This window comes from Danio rerio, chromosome 21 (assembly GCF_052040795.2).
Source record: "Danio rerio strain M-AB ecotype USA chromosome 21, GRCz13ab, whole genome shotgun sequence".
NCBI classification, from domain to species: domain Eukaryota; kingdom Metazoa; phylum Chordata; class Actinopteri; order Cypriniformes; family Danionidae; genus Danio; species Danio rerio.
Genome location: NC_141041.1, coordinates 38,525,084 through 38,540,000, shown reverse-complemented (window position 1 = coordinate 38,540,000; position 14,917 = coordinate 38,525,084). Strand labels below are relative to the sequence as shown.

General features: G+C 40.3%; 1 long non-coding RNA gene across 1 annotated transcript; it reads left to right on the top strand.

The window, feature by feature from the left end:
- Positions 1–4,552: 4,552 nt before the first annotated feature.
- Positions 4,553–11,334, top strand: LOC141379882 (uncharacterized). Its single transcript, XR_015520649.1, has 2 exons — positions 4,553–4,637; positions 4,803–11,334. It is a non-coding gene; the product is annotated as an uncharacterized LOC141379882 (long non-coding RNA).
- The last annotated feature ends 3,583 nt before the right edge of the window (positions 11,335–14,917 follow it).

Genomic DNA, 14,917 nt, shown 5'->3' with positions numbered 1-14,917 from the left:
GATAAGCTATGAACAGATTTACAATATATGAATATATGTGCAGGTTGCTATCAATAATCAGTAGTGTGCAGATAGATAAACATGATTACAAGTGTATATGTTACAATATATGAATATATGTACAGGGATAGATAAACATGATTACAAGTGTATATGTAACAATATATAAATATATGTACAGGTTGCTATTAATAATCAGTAGTATGCAGATAAATAAGCATGATTAAAAGTGTATATGTATAGTGGGTGTGTACATAATTACAAATGCCCATATGCAGTGGGTATGCACAGTTCAATAAGTAAACAGTTCAATGTGGTGCAGTGAATGTGCAAATTTTAAATGTGCAAATGTTAAACAGTGCAGTTATTGCGAGGAGTTTAAGTTAGAGGAGACTGGGGGGGGGGGGGGGGGTGGGGCAAAAGAGTCAGAAAACTGGAGAGAAAACTGTCTGTAAGCGGGGTGAAAGGTGTCCTTCAGAATACTGCGTGCTCGCCGCAAACAGTGTTTCTTCTGGATGTCCTCTATGGCTGGCAGTGTGGTCCCTGTGATGCGTTGGGCAGTTTTCACCACCCGCTGCAGTGCCTTACGCTCAGCAACAGAGCAGCTTCCATACCAGACTGTGACACAGTTTGTCAGGATGCTCTCTATTGTGCAGCGGTAGAAGTTCACCAGGACGGCTGATGAAAGCTGGTTCTTCAGTTGCCTTAAGAAAAATAGGCGCTGGTGAGCCTTCTTGATCAGACTGGAGGTGTTGGTGTTCCAGGAAAGGTCCTTTGAGATGTGGGTCCCCAGGAACTTAAAGGATGAGACAGGCTCAACGGCCATCCCATTGATGTGGATGGGATCATGTGAGCCTGTTCGTCCCTTTCTGAAGTCCACAATGAGCTCCTTGGTCTTAAGGTCTTTTGGTGTTAAGGAGCAGATTATTGTCGGTGCACCAAGTGGCCAGATGCTGTATCTCCTCCCTGTAGGCCGTCTCATCATTGTTGCTGATTAGACCAATCACTGTGGTGTCATCTGCAAATTTGATGATGGTGTTGGATCTATTAACAGGCCTACAATCAACGGTAAAAAGGGAGTAGAGGAAGGGGCTCAGCACACAGCCCTGTGGTACACCAGTGTTGAGTGTGACGGTGGTGGAGCAGATGTGACCTGATCTAACATTCTGAGGTCTGTTAGTCAGAAAGTCCATAATCCAGTTGCAGAGTGATGTGTCAATATCCAGGTTCCTTAGTTTGATCAGTAACTTGGAGGGTATGACAGTGTTGAATGCTGAGCTGAAGTCCACAAACAGCATTCGTGCAGAAGTGTTTTTATTGTCCAGGTGTGTGAGTACAGAGTGCAGTGCTATAGAGACTGCATCATCTCTGCTCCTGTTGCTACGGTAGGCAAACTGATGTGGGTCCAGTGTGGGTGGCAGAGAGTCTTTTAGATGTGCCAGGACCAACCGCTCGAAGCACTTCATGATGATGGGTGTGAGTGCTACAGGCCGGTAGTCATTCAGGCATGTTGGGCTGGAGTGTTTGGGCACTGGCACAACAGAGGTGGTTTTAAAGCATGTTGGCACAGCTGCTAGGTTGAGCGACAGGTTGAAAATGTCTGTGAATACCCCAGCGAGCTGTTCTGCACATACTTTGAGGACACGCCCTGGAATACCGTCTGGTCCAGCAGCCTTACGCCCATTGATACAACTCAGTGCCGTGTGTACTTCTGAGGAGGTGAGTGTGATAGGTGAGTGGTCGGTGGAGGAAGTGATCCTGGTGTAGGGTTCTTTATTGTCTCTATCAAAGCGGGCATAAAAGTCATTTAGCTCCTTCAGGAAGGAGACGTCTGTGGGTGTGGACTGGCCTGGGTTTGTAGTTGGTGATGGCCTGGATGCCCTGCCACATGCGCCGAGGATCAGAGTTGGAAAAGTGCTCCTCTAGCTTAAGCTTGTAGCAGTGCTTGGCCTTTTTGATGCCCCTCTTCAGATTAGCCCTGGAAGTGCTGTAGGCCTGTGCATCCCCTGATCTGAAGGCAGTGTTGCGTGCCTTCAGCAGGAGGCACACCTCCTTGTGCATCCATTCTGAGTACATTTACATAAGACACCAATACTCCGATTTTAATATGATTAAGATAATACTCTTATTAAAATTCTACCGTGTAGCCTTAAACGGAACCTTACCTTAAAGGAACACCGAGTCACGAAATGCGGAGGATTTTCTTTCTGTTCGCCATGCGGTATCAACTTACAACAGATGTCGAAAGTTAAAAATAAAACACCATTCCATGAAATTCCATGAAACTCTGGATAACCTGTGATGCAACTACTTGTTTTTCTTGTTTTTCTTGCCTTCAAAAAGTGCTTCCTTGGTCTTATCCACATTTATTGCATGTTGAACATACGTCCACCACAACAGGAAGTAAAAAAAACCTGAACTGCGTTAATTGCGTTAATTTTTTTTTACGCGTTAATTATTTAAAATTAATCGCATGTGTTAACTTGTTAATTTTGACAGCGCTAATATATATATATATATATATGTTTATATATATATATATATATATATATATATATATGTATATATATATATTTGTTTACTATTATTTTAATGTTTTATTGAAAAATGTTTCAAGATGTTTCTTCAGAATTCTGCAGTTCTTTTTACAAGTTTGACTTGTATATTTTATGGATTGTCATTGATATTTTTAAGATGTTTCTTGCTATATCTTAAATTGGTTTCTATATTCAGGTTTATATAAAATTTTGCTGTTTTAAGATGTTTCTTGTACAAATTTTTAATTCAAGTCTATTGGGAAAACAGGGTTGTTTTAAAATGTCTGTGTTTGTGTGTAATTTTTAGATTTTTTGTTTAAATCTTTCTGTGTGTCTTTATTGTGTTGTTTTATTGTTGTTTTTATATTGATATTCTTGTGCACTACAAAATTATTTATTAAATTTTAGTACTATTTTTTTCTTGCAATCAATAAACGTTTAACATTTATTTATTTTGTCATTTGTCTGATTATTTTCGTTATAGAATATGTATGCAGTTTGCACTTTATTCAAAGGTTAAACGCAGTGCCTACATTTTGTGTTTACATTATAGCCTGCGTTTGCTGTTATATAAATTCAAATGGTTGTAATACCATATATTAAGTACCAATGTAATACCAAAAGGTTTTATAAGGTGTATAAATACGGAGTCACGCCAGCTCCGGGCCGCAGCGCACATTACCCTCGGGTCGATTCCGGCGCAGATGCGGCAACGTCGGCTCGATTACGGCCGCCGCATCTGGCCCGATTGATTCGGGCCGGAATCGGGCAGTGAGTCAAAGATGTTTCTTCAGAATTCTGCAGTTCTTTTTACAAGTTTGACTTGTATATTTTACGGATTGTCATTGGTATTTTTAAGATGTTTCTTGCTATATCTTAAATTGGTTTCTATATTCAAGTTTATATAAAATTTTGCTGTTTTTAGATATTCCTTGTACAAATTTTTAATTCAAGTCTATTGGGAAAACAGGGTTGTTTTAAAACGTCTGTGTTTGTGTGTAATTTTTAGATTTTTTGTTTAAAACTTTCTGTGTGTCTTTATTGTGTTGTTTTATTGTTGTTTTTATATTGATATTCTTGTGCACTACAAAATTATTTATTAAATTTTAGTACTATTTTTTTCTTGCAATCAATAAACGATTAACATTTATTTTGTCATTTGTCTGATTATTTTCGTTATAGAATATGTATGCAGTTTGCACTTTATTCAAAGGTTAAACGCAGTGCCTACATTTTGTGTTTACATTATAGCCTGCGTTTGCTGTTATATAAATTCAAATGGTTGTAATACCATATATCAAGTACCAATGTAATACCAAAAGGTTTTATAAGGTGAATACGGAGTCACGCCAGCTCCGGGCCGCAGCGCACATTACCCTCGGGCCGATTCCGGCGCAGATGTGGCAACGTCGGCTCGCTTACGGCCGCCGTATCTGGCCCGATTGATCGGGCCGGAATCAGGCAGTGAGTCCACAGGCATCCGGCCCGAGTCCGGCAGCCGGAGTCGGGCCAAGGGGTAAATCTCCGGCAGGCGACAATCCAGCCGGAACTGGCCTGAGTGTATTTTGCTATCTGGGGTATTTGTAATCCTTACAGAACTTATTAATAATTAATAAACTGTTATTGTGTTACTGTTATTTTCCTTGGTAGCACTTTCAGATAGATAATACAGTACAGTAGACCTACATAGCACTAAAATATGTTACACAAATAATTGCGTTATATATTAAACATTTTATTTTTACATTTTCACTTTTTTTTTTATTTTGCCAGAAAACATTGCTAGAAAATAGTCCCAGAAAGGTACAGTTCTGCCTCTGTTAAAAAGTGTAAAGACTGTGTGCTGTTCATGTTGGACATTTAAATTAAACCATTTTATATTTTTCATAAAGCATTATTAGTTTAGTATAAGTTTCGTTTTCCTTTCGCTATTGTTTACAAGTATTTATGCCGAGACTTTTATTTTGGCGCATTTCCGCTGGACTCTTATTTTGGCGCATTTCCGGCAGTTTCGCGCTTTATAGAAATGAAAGCAATGGACGGGCAGAGAGCACATGAAGAGTTTCTGTCCTTCTCTAAATCCTGCAGAAAGCATTGGCTGTAAGTTTTTTCTGAATGTTTAATCTGTTTTAGTTTATATTGTAGTATAATATGTTATGTTTAATATACAATAGAAGATGATTGTGATACATTTTGTGTTTTGAATTGATAATAACTTGTAACATTTGTAACTAATATTCTATATTTCTTTCATTTTATTTATAGTTTACTCGGTTCAATGGCTACTAAGTTTGTGTCAATACACAATTAAAGGGAGCAAGAAGCTCATATCCTGGCTCTTGAACAGAGTTTGGCTGGCTGTTTATTTATATCACACGCAAGCAAGCATACATATAAAGAGAACAGTACAGTAAAAAGCCATGGATCAGCAGATGCAAGTGGAAAGCACCAAAACAAACATGAAACCTGAAGAAAGGATACGTGAAGATAAGTTATCTTCAGAAGTTGGATCTAGTTGGATCATGTTCTTCCTCCAAGTCTTCAGTTGCTAGTGCTGCTGCTAAAGCTAGAGCCTTCGCAGAAGCTCCACGGGCCAAGATGGCATACACCAAAAGACAGCTTGAAATGAGAAAGGAGATGGCAAGGCTGGATCTGGAAAGAGCTACAATAGAGGCAAATCTAGAAGCATTAGATGTAGAAAAGGAAGCTGCAGCTGCTGTGGCTGAAGCAGAAGCATTAGAGAATGCAGCGGCCGCAATAGAATGCAATGAAAATCGCAGTGAAATAAGTGCAGTGTCATCACACGTGATTTCTATGAGAACAAAGGAATATGTGCAACAACAGGCTCAGGTGACTTCTGATTTTTCCACGCTACAATTGGATGTCACTTCTTCAGCAAGTCCACAGGAATCGACTCCTCATGTGATTGCTAAGTCACAGAGCAGAACTGATGTGTGTGATGGTGTCACAGATACAATTCAGGAGCAGAGCAAATTAGGTGACATAAATCTACCGAATACAAGAGTTTCTAATGATCTACCTCATTCCAAACCAAGTGCTGCATTCAAATCATCTCCAGTTCAAGATCTAGGGGTGAAAAGATACACTGACCATACAGATACCCAACAACATGCTCAAAACGAAACCACACATATGGTAGATTTCACTAAATTTTTAGCACATAGAGTTAGTCACCTCAGGCCTTACCCACTTTGATGATAATCTAGAAAACTTTAGAGCCTGGGAGTCTTCATTTGTCAACGCCACACAAGATCAGCTAGTGAAGAGCTGGATTTGTTAGTTAAGTGGCTAGGAAAAGAGTCATCAGTACATGTGAGGAGGATACGAGCAGTGTACGTAACTAACCCACATGCGGCTCTCCATTTGTCATGGATAAGACTTCAGGAATGTTATGCTACCCCAGAAGTGATTGAAAGTGCCCTGTTCAAATGCCTGGACAACTTTCCACGTCTTTCTCTGAAAGACAATTTGAAAATCAGGGAACTTGCAGACCTGCTAATGGAAATATTGACAGCAAAAAATGATGGCTATTTACCTGGATTATCATACCTTGACACTCCTAGAGGTATTAACCCTATAGTGGAGAAGCTACCAGCAAGTTTGCAGGAAAAATGGATGTTTGCTGGCTCACGTTACAAGAAAGAAAACAAGGTCAGTTTTCCTCCATTCTCATTCTTCAATCATTTTGTTTGTAGTGAAGCTAAAGCAAGGAACGATCCTAGTTTCAAGCTTTTGAACAATGTTCACACAGTCGTAAGAAATGACAGACCCGTCTACAAACACAGTACTAGCAAATTTCCTGTGTTGGTGCACAAAACAGAGGTTTCTAAAAGTGAGGAGTTTAATTCATTGAACGTAAAGGAGCCTGTTAAGAGAGAATTGATAAAGCACTGCCCTATTCAAAACAACATCCCCTGAACAAATGTAGAGCCTTCAGAAAAATGTTGTTGACAGAACGCAAAGACTTCTTGAAAGAACATCAGAAGTGTTTTAGGTGTTGCTCACCAAATCATGTAGCCAGAGAATGTTTCGCAATTCTCAAATGTACTGATTGCAACTCTGAAAGACATTGCACAGTTATGCATCCAGACACAGTTCCGCCTCTCATTACACCTATGATGCAAGAAACAAACCTAGAACAACAGGATGTTATTACCCCTGAGGTAACTTCAAAGTGATCTTGCGCAAAAATGTGTTTGGTGCATGTATTTCCTAGAGAGCAGCGAGAACAAGCTATCAAGATGTATGCCATTATTGATGATCAGAGCAACTGCTCACTGGTTAAGGAACAATTATTTCGACTGTTCGGAATCCAAAGTAACCCCTCTCCGTATTTGTTGAGAACCTGTGCTGGTTCTGTGGAAATGTCTGGAAGAACAGCAATTGGTTTCCAAATAGAAACTCTGGATGGTAAGACACGTTTTGATCTCCCACCACTGATTGAGCATAACGAGATAATGAGTAACAGATCCAAAATACCTACCCCAGAAGTCGCTCTTGCTCTTCCACGTTTAACATCCGTGGCACAGTTCATCCCAGAGTTAGATCCTGATGCTCAGATCTTAATGTTGCTGGGAAGAGATATAATCTGGTTACACAAAGTGAGACAACAAATCAATGGGCCACACAGTGCACCTTTTGCACAAAGGTTAGATTTGGGCTGGGTGATTGTGGGTGATGTCTGCATTGACAGAGCTCATAAGCCGATGGTGGGTGTGTTTAAAACTAACATCCTGGACAATGGGCGACCATCATTTCTCACTCCATATCAGAATCACATCAAAGTGAAAGAGAAACTATGCCATGGTGGGGAGCATAAATATGTTGTTTTACCCAACACATTGAATCATTGTACTCGTGATGTGCAAACAGAAGATCAACTTGGAGTTAAAGTGTTTGACAGAACCAAGAACGATAACAAACCTGCTATCTCTAGAAGATGAGATGTTTTTAAACATCATGCAAGCAGAGTTCCACCAAGATGAGGAAAAAAACTGGGTTGCTCATTTGCCATTCAGGTCACCTAGATCATTGCTACCTAATAATAGGGAACAAGCCTTGTCCGCCTTAATTCTTTACGACGCACACTAAGTAGAAACCCTGAAATGATGGAACAATTTTCTGCCTTCATGGAGAAACTTTTCCAGAATGGCCATGCAGAAAGAGCACCACCTATTCAGGAGGATGAAGAAAGTTGGTACTTACCTATTTTCGGAGTATTTCATCCACAAAAGCTTGGGCAAATACGGGTGGTGTTGAATTCCAGTGCACAACACCAAGGCATTTCTCTGAACAATGTGCTCCTTTCAGGCCCTGACTTGAACAATTCACTGTTAGGTGTGTTGCTGAGGTTTAGGAAAGACCTTATTGCGATTATGGCAGATATCCAGCAGATGTTCTATGCTTTCCTGGTGAAAAAAGGATCACATACATTATCTGAGATTCCTCTAGTATAGCAATGGTGACTTGAACAAAGAAGTGATAGACTGTCGTATGAAAGTACATGTCTTCGGAAACAGCCTTTCTCCATCAGTTGCTATATACAGTCTCCGATTAGCTGCTCAGAGAGGTGAACAGGAGTATGAAAATGACACTTCACACTTTGTTAACAGGCACTTCTATGTGGACGACGGCCTTATGTCCTTTCCCACGGAAGCCAAAGCTATTGACCTGCTAAAGCGCACTCAAGATTCACTTTCCAAGTCGAATATTAAACTCCACAAGATAGCCTCAAACAGTGTCAAAGTCATGCAAGCTTTCCCAATGGAAGATCTTGCATCTGGTCTACAAGACTTAAACTTTGGAAATGAAACTTGGCCTACACAAAAAGTCTGGGTTTGTATTGGGACATCAAAAACAGACACCTTCTCTTTCAAGGTTGCAGCAAACGACCAACCCTACACTCATTGTGGAGTCCTTTCTGTCGTAAATAGCCTCTTCGACCCGTTGGGTTTTGTGGCACCAGTAACGATCCGTGGCAGAGCATTGGTACGTGAATTGACCAAAGATGTGCAAGACTGAGACGCTGTCCTTTCTGAAGAGAAAAAAAACATGTGGGAAGAATGGAAATCCTCACTTTAAAAGCTGAGTAAACTCTGCATCTCACGCACATACCTACAACATTCACTTTCTAACACTAAGTGCACCGAGTTGTGTGTCTTTTCAGATGCCTCCAGCTGGGCTATAGGGGCAGTGGCTTACCTCAGAGCTATGACTGATGAAGGTGAAGTCAGAGTGGGATTTGTGCTTGGCAAAGCAAAGCTAGCACCTCGTCCAGAGCCTTCAATCCCTGTCTGGAGCTCTGTGGTGCAGTGCTTGCTGTAGAGATGGCTGAGCATATTCTTGATGAACTAGACCACAAGCCCAATGCAGTGAAATTCTATTGTGATAGCAAAGTGGTCCTGGAATATATTTACAATCAGTCCAGGCGCTTCTTTGTTTATGTGCACAACCGTGTTCAGCGGATTCGTCAGTCGACTTCTCCTGACCAGTGGAGTTATGTGCCTACAGCTCAAAACCCAGCCGACCTGGCCACAAGATCTGTACCTGCATCACAATTGGACAACACTACATGGTTCACAGGACCTAGCTTTTTTTACCAACTGACCCAAGAGCAACCGTGTCAGTCCTTCGAACTGGTTAATCCTGAGACAGATAAAGAAGTCAGACCATGTGTAACTAGCTTTGCTACTCAGGTCAAAAGAAACATTCTTTCAGAAAGGTTTCAGCGCTCCTCAACCTGGAAATCTTTGCTAAGAGCTGTTTCTTTTTTTGGTTCATCAAGCACGGTCTCACGCTTCAAGTTCCATCAACACATTCCATGCATGTAAAGGATGGCATCATTGTAGCGAAATACGTACATCTGAAGAGGAGACAGCAGCAAAGAGACTGATACTTGTGCATGGCCAGAAAGAAATATATCCAGAGGAGTATGCGTCTCTGCAAAGAAATGAACAAGTTTCACATTCAAGTCCACTGTGGAATCTCAACCCTTACATGTATGACAGTCTTTTGAGAGTAGGAGGACGTTTGAGACACGCTCCAGTCGAGTCAGAGGTAAAAAATCCAGTTATCCTCCCAAAACAAATTCATGTCACTAAACTTTTGGTGAGTCATTACCACTCCAAAGTACATCATCAAGGGAGACACATCACAGAGGGAGCAATCTGACTAGCTAGCTTATGGATTGTAGGAGGGAAAAAAGTGATAAGCTCTATTCTTTATCGTTGTGTGATATGCCGCAAACTCAGAGGAAAGCTAGAAGTTCAGAAAATGGCAGATCTTCCTCCTGAGCGCCTCAGTATATCTCCTTCTTTTACGTATGTAGGGTTAGATGTTTTCGGTCCATGGACAGTGGTCACTCGACGCACCAGAGGTGGTGTAACAGAAAACAAAATATGGGCTATACTCTTCACTTGTATGAGTACGCGAGCAGTACACATAGAGGTCATAGAGTCCATGACCACTGCCAGTTGCATCAATGCTCTGAGAAGGTTTTTTGCTTTGAGGAGATCAGCAAAACAGCTTAGATCCGATAGAGGAACTAACTTTATAAGAGCAAGTCAGGAGCCAAAGAAAACCAGAACTGTCTTTTAAAATACCTCCATGAGAATGGTTGTACATGGGTATTCAATCCACCACATGCATCCCACATGGGTGGAGCATGGGAACGAATGATTGGTGTAGCCCGCAGGATTCTAGACTTGTGCTGCTGCACAAGAAATATGCTCATTTGACTCATGAGGTACTTTGCACTTTGATGGCAGAGGTGTCAGCAATCATAAACGCCAGACCTTTGGTTCTGTCTCAGCAGATCCCTACGCTCCATGTATACTCAGTCCAACAATGCTTTTAACCCAAAAGCCCGAAGTACCAGATCTGTTTGAGAATTACACAGAAAAGGACCTCTTGAAATGTCAGTGGAAGAGAGTACAGGCATTGGCTAACGACTTCTGGAACCGATGGCAGAAACAGTACATCAACACACTCCAACCTCGACGCAAATGGCACGAGACTCGCCGAAATCTGCAGTCTGGAGATGTCGTACTATTAAAGCAAGTTTAATTCCCAAGGAATGACTGGCCTTTAGGGTTAATCACATCTGTCTTCCCAAGTGATGATGGAAAAGTCCAAAAGGTAGAGGTTAGAACAACCTCAGGCGAGAATGTGAAAACATTCATTAGGCCAATTTCTGATATGATTTTATTATTGGCCAAGGAAGACTAAGCAAGAAAATTAAAGTGGCATTAATATGCCAGGCGGGGAGTGTTCTGCCTCTGTTAAAAAGTGTAAAGACTGTGTGCTGTTCATGTTGGACATTTAAATTAAACCATTTTATTTTTTTCATAAAGCATTATTAGTTTAGTATGAGTTTCGTTTTCCTTTCGCTATTGTTTACAAGCATTTCCGCCGGACTCTTATTTTGGCGCATTTCCGGCAGTTTCGCGCTTTATAGAACTGAAAGCAATTGAATGGCAGAGAGCACATGAAGAGTTTCTTTCCTCCTCTAAATCCTGCTGAAAGCATTGGCTGTAAGTTTTTTCTGAATGTTTAATCTGTTTTAGTTTATATTGTAGTATAATATGTTATGTTTAATATACAATAGAAGATGATTGTGATACATTTTGTGTTTTGAATTGATAATAACTTGTAACATTTGTAACTAATATTCTATATTTCTTTCATTTTATTTATAGTTTTACTCGGTTCAATGGCTACTAAGTTTGTGTCAATACACAATTAAAGGGAGCAAGAAGCTCATTTCCTGGCTCTTGAACAGAGTTTGGCTGGCTGTTTATTTATATCACATGCAAGCAAGCATAAAGAGAACAATACAGGTACAATAATACATAAAATAAGAGCAAGCTGTAGGCTGAATATCAAAAAATAATGCTCTTTTAATTTTGATCAAATCAAACACTGAATTAATTGTTTGTATTAATTGGTGTAATATTTTACACCACATTGATTTATGCCATAAAACCTGGTAATGTTCAAGAATCGCTTCAATAATCAATAACCTTATACTGGCGTTTCTGTTGCTACTTGCTAGAAAGTGCTGGTCTGAGCGTGCAGTTGGGTCCCCGTACCTGCTGCTTCACCCAACCCTACAGCAGGGGGCACTGTCTGAGAAAACTATTGGTCTGGAAGTGCAGGTCTGAGCGTGCAGTTGGGTCTCCGGGCCTGCAGCTTCCCCTTACTCCATCAAATACAAACCATTGTGGTTATTGTGGAGAAAATGGTCAGGTTCTTTCCCAAGGGTTTTACAGTGTATGGCAGCCTTTTAACATTTAACCTGTACTAGAATATATTACAGTCCCTCCCCTGCAGTCCAGAACCAGGCCTCCTAAAACAGGAGCATGCGCACCTTAAAGATGACAGCAAAAAAACCCTCTCTCATAAAAGCGACTAGTGCTTGTCCGGCAATGTGCAGGAATTACACTCATTACTAAGCCAAACTGACACGCTATTTCAGAGCGAATATTTAGAGTTGCAAAAACATATATTACATAACATTATATATTTATAAACATATAAAAAAATTAAATAAAAAGAGAAACAAAAAGAAAAAATTAAATGAAAAATAAATTAATTAAACAGAGATACATACGTAACTGTCATGGTTGCAAGTTTGTGCGCTTTTCCGGAGTGTCTGTTTGATCACGTGGGTTTGTTTTGTTTTGGTTGTCCATGTGAATAGGTGCGTTCGACTTCATGCAGCGCTGCGCAGATCGATCGAAGTCTGTCTTAAAGCGGTGCATGCTGGTTAGAAATCTTGTCCGGATTGATGCTGCGCCGATGCCACGTGACTGTCACATGTGGCAGCAAAGTATCGCGACAGCGCTCCGAGATCAGACGGCTGATTCAGACCGTGCAGCTTCTGAAGAGCGACTGTAGGAGTTCTGATGACGACACCGATATTACACGATTGGCTGAGTTCACCACATGACAACAAACACGTGTATTTCGGGTTTATTATTGGACAACATCCGATTCAAAAGTTTTAAAACAAACAATTCACTTTTCACACCCTCTCTATCTTGCACACATCTTGCTTATTAAAAGACTACCAATATTTAATCATCTTTTGTTAAATAATCTAGTTATAAAGGTAAGCTTGTTTGCACAGGTTTATTTTCAACTTTTTTATACAGACTATTTACTGCATTCATCTCCATGAATGATTTAAATGATATATTTTAGTGAATAACCTAAATATGAACTCAAATAAGTCAAGACTTAAATAAATAATCATCATCATTGATCCTGCCACCCTAAAGCTTTCTTAACAAATTAAGTTAAAGAACTATTTTATTAAATAGTTATAAAATGGTTTTATTATTATAATATAAATATATATTTTATTTCCTGTCTAGCAGTTTATAGGCTACCTGCTCTTTCTGGGAAACTTCTACATAGGTCACTTATTTTACCTTTTGTTCTTTTCAACTCAATCTTTTTGGATTAAAGTACTTTTTTGAAAATGCTTTTATTATCCAAAATAATCTCATTTATTAAGACCTAATGAAAACACCTTGTTTTGCTTTTTACATTGGAAATTTTTATATCTATAAATGTACATATATATATAAACCCTTTTTTAGCATATTCAAACAAGAAGTATTTGCCCAAAGATTGATGTTTAACTCCTAGTATTTGTGCTTATTGCTTTGTATTTAATAGACCTGTTCTTTTATATGTTTATATTAACCTCTTATTTCCTCTTATTTCTCTCATGCATTTGTTATATGTTATTCATAATTCTCCCTTATTGTTTAAAAAGGAACTAGTTTGTAGAGACTGTATTCTGTTTTATTTGTAAATGTTTTGTTGTTATAAATAAAAACTAAAAAATTATGATGACGCCATATGATCGGTCATCATGACTGCAGCAACTTTGAGCCCCGAAGTGTCCAGCTGTCCGTCTTGACGGCTCCGTTTTCAACTCCGCCCCCGCCTGCGCTCGGCTAATCTCGTTGATCACCGGCAGCAGCTGTGCTTCATGTCGAATGCACCTTATTTGTTACGCTCACGTGCTATGACGGCACTCAGCTGGTCTGATTTGCTCGCCAGCTGAGGCTCATTATTGTGCCTATATCTGGGCGACCTTTCTATGTTTCTTTGTCAGTTCATTACACTAGCTCATGTGTGTGTTGTCTGTGTTTAGGCCCCTGAGGAGAGAGCCCTGGACCTTGTTATCCTGTCTGTTCCTGCCCAGTGTTCTTCGTTCTCCTAGTCTGTCACTAAACTTTGTTGGTTTATTTTGACTACGTAAAATAAACATTTATCACTTGCTATTGGATCCTCTCAGACTCTTATTTGATCGTAACACATAACACAAATACAGCTAGAGGAAAGAATGACTTATGTAGCCATGATATTTCCAAAATATTTATCATAATCAAGAATCTATAACTTTTGTTGTTATTAATTATTCTATGAGATTTAATAAAAACATCAATTTCAATAAAAAATGTGAAAAAAAGGCTGCAAATTGGAGAATTTTTGTTTGTGAATAAAAATTTTTTCCATACAAAATAAAGTTAATAATGTAGTTCCCCTTCGGTTGGGGAACTTCAGTGCTATGCAGTGGATTTAATCTTTGGGAAAATCCACGTATGAGAGGATTCGGATCAGAAGCCGCTTGTCTGAAGAGTATTGAACGGGCCAATGAATGAAATAAATTGGCAGCGTAAGCTTGCACAGGTGTGCTGAATTGCCAATTATCCCAGCATATAAGCACACCTGGAGCAAGCAAACGCCATCCTTTTTGCTTCAGATCCTTTCTAAGTGAGTCGATGAGGGTTCCTCTTGCTTATTCAGCTCTTCAGAGCAAACGAGTGTCTCCCAGTCCAAAGCGGGTTTTCGCGGTGGCAGACGGTTGAGCTGGGTTTCTCCCTTGTCTGCGGTTCTTTGGGTCCGGTCCTCCAGAGCGGTGCGTATTGTTGCAACTTTCCTTAAAGAGCAACACAGTCGTGCAGCACGTCCTTTTCAGGATGGCGCTCCGACTGTGCGTTTCTGGATGTGGGGGTTTCCTGGCTCCAGATGATCACTGCATTGCATGTTTGGGGGTCCAGCATGTTAATGCGGTACTCGCGGGCGGTTCATGTCGTCATTCAATGCCATGACCGTTGCACAGCTAAGATCGCTGCTAACTTTCGTAAGAGAGTGAGCCACCCCAGTTGCCTCCTGTTCTAAAAAAGCAGCGGGCACTCGGGCAGATCTGAGGGTTCCAGTGGGAGATAATCCGCCGCCCAAGGGCTCGCGGACCTCTCGCTCCTCACAGCGCTCTATCCAAGCTTTGGGCACTGGGAGTGATCCGTCTAACCAGATGGTAGCTCTCACGCTCGCTGACACCG